Source organism: Neophocaena asiaeorientalis, unplaced genomic scaffold, assembly GCF_003031525.2.
Source record: "Neophocaena asiaeorientalis asiaeorientalis breed wild unplaced genomic scaffold, Neophocaena_asiaeorientalis_V1.1 scaffold19, whole genome shotgun sequence".
In the NCBI taxonomy this organism is placed as follows: Eukaryota; Metazoa; Chordata; class Mammalia; order Artiodactyla; family Phocoenidae; genus Neophocaena; species Neophocaena asiaeorientalis.
In genome coordinates, this window is record NW_020173388.1 from 3875008 (window position 1) to 3877640 (window position 2633).

Consider the following 2633-nt stretch of genomic DNA (forward strand, 5'->3'; position numbering starts at 1 on the left):
CCCATTACCCCCTGGTAATCATAAGTTTATTTTCTACATCTGTAACTCTATTTCGGTTTTGTAGATAAGTTCATTTGTAGCCTTTTTTTTACATTCCATATATAAGCGATATCATAGGATATTTGCCTTTCTCTGACTTACTTCACTCAGTATGAGAATCTCTAGGTCCATCCATGTTGCTGCAAATGGCATTATTTTGTTCTTTTTTATGGCTGAGTAATGCCTCAGTCTTTTTTTTTTTTTAATTTATTTTTGTCTGCCTTGGGTCTTTGTTGCTGCGCGTGGGCTTTTCTCTAGTTGCGGTGAACGGAGGCTACTCTTCATTGCAGTGCACGGGCTTCTCATTGCGGTGGCTTGTCCTGTTGCAGAGCACGGGCTCTAGGCATGTGGGCTTCAATAGTTGTGGCACATGGGCTCAGTAGTTGTGGCTCATGGGCTGTAGAGCGCAGGCTCAGTACTTGTGCACGGGCTTAGTTGCTCCGCGGCATGTGGGATCTTCCCGGACCAGGGCTCGAACCCATGTCCCCTGCATTATTAGTAGGCGGATGCTTAACCACTGCACCACCAGGGAAGTCCTGCTTCAAGTGTCTTGAATGGGGGCAGCCACCAGATAAAATATTTGCTGCACTGGTCATATTAGGGGGGGCGGGGCAGAAAGTGAACAGACAGTCTGGGAGAGGACACCAGAGTATGGAAGCCTCAGCTCGGAGAACTTGGTGGGCTTCATGAGGGTACAGAATGGCCTCCTTCAGGTGACCTATCTGTAGAGCTGGCCATTTGAGGACCGCTTGTAATCCAGGCAGCCTAGCACTTTGTGCTGCATGTTATATGGGCAATCACTTGGCATGAGTCCACACACATCATCCTGGAAGACATGTCAAAGTCCAGATGTCAGATAGCACCCGCCCTTCTCATAAATTACTTGGGAAAGGCTGCTTCATCAATGCCTTACTTATTACCCGGAAGGTAAAAGAACAGTAAAACCTACCTGAACTCTCCATCCAACAAACAATCCTCTTACCATGAGAAAAAAAAAGATTCTAAGTCCTAAGAACACCAATCTTTCTTTGGAGGAGGAGTCAGAACACAGCAGCTTTTGTTAGAAGTCTGCTTCAAAGTCTTAGTGGTGACATCTCAGTTATAAAAAAAAAAATTTCCCCCATTCTCATTTCCGAAATTAATTATACATTCCTGTCAGAAATATCTATACATTTTAAATAAAATTTAAAAGTTTATTTTTATGATTATTTTATTACTGACTGTGGCAATTAATTATTTTTCCAGGATTAACTTTAGAAAAAACTCAGTAATTGCAACGAGGTCCACCCAACATTCGGACAGCAAACTGTGATTTAGCAACATTAATAGGGAATAAAATTTTATAAATCAGGGAAGGAGCTATACTCTTATTTACTTGATTCCCCAATTTTCTTCTCAATGTTTAGGTCTAAGATCTTTTATATCAAAAAAGCGAGTACTAAGAAGCAGCCCGGGTCTCCTCCGAGTCTCGCTCTTCTAGATCCCACTTCGCCACGCATTTAAGATGCCTTGTGGAAGCCGAAGCCGCACTTCCAGCGTGGCCCCTCCAGCCAGCCGGGCACCTCAGATGAGAACTGCACCCAGGCCAGCGCCCGCCGCTCAGCCACCCACAGCGGCTTCACCATCTGCTGTTGGCTCCCCTGCTGCTGCTTCCCGGCAGCCAGGTCTGATGGCCCAGATGGCAGCCACTGCAGCCAGCGTGGCTGTGGGTTCTGCCATCGGCCACACTCTGGGTCATGCCCTCCCTGGTGGCTTCAGTGGAGGAAGTAATGCTGAGCCCTCAAGGCTTGACATCACTCACCAGGAGCCTCGAGGAACCCAGCCTGCACAGCAGCAGCAGAGTGGCCCATGCTTTTTTGAGGTGAAACAGTTTTTGGAGTGTGCCCAGAACCAGGGTGAACTTAAGCTGTGTGCAGGTTCCAGCGAGGTGCTGAAAACAGTGCAGATTGGCGAACGGGTTAGCTTCATAAAGAAGTTCCAGTTGGAGGCATGAAAAATCATCTCTCATGACCACGTTGGTTTAGCGTTAAAAATATAATTGATAGTGAAGATATAAAGTGTGAAGCCACCAGTTAAACCTCTCCTCGATCATTAATAGCTTTTGTGCTTCAGGACTGCAGTGGAAGAGGGTATTCTCACCATACAGAAGCTCACGGCGATGGTGTTGAGTTTGGGGCTGGGTGCGTGTTTGTGTGGCCATTTAAACATGCTTTTGTTTGTGAATTAATTAGACTAAAGTGATTTTCTTTCCAAAAAAAAAAGCAAGTACCTAAATTTTATGGAGCACTTGCAATTCTATGCTACAACCACCATTATGAAAACCTGAGCATGTGTTCGCACATAGCCACTCAATAAACTATTTTATGATCAGTTTATGATTTGGGGGCTGTAATAACTGTCTGTCTCCCTGGAATCAACTGGATTAAGTGCATGGTCATCAACAGCAGCTATTTTTCTTGACAAATAACGCCAATTGTCATTGTGAATATATTTCTACAGATGGGGCCTAAAAGATCAAAGCAATTTTCACAATGCAGTAAAACAGAGCACTTCTGCAATGCTATTAACATTCCAAAATACAACGGTCATATAGA

The 2633-nt window shown here is 44.7% G+C and overlaps 1 pseudogene; it reads left to right on the top strand.

The window, feature by feature from the left end:
* Positions 1-1543: 1543 nt before the first annotated feature.
* On the top strand, positions 1544-2032 carry LOC112400751 (coiled-coil-helix-coiled-coil-helix domain-containing protein 2 pseudogene; annotated as a pseudogene).
* The last annotated feature ends 601 nt before the right edge of the window (positions 2033-2633 follow it).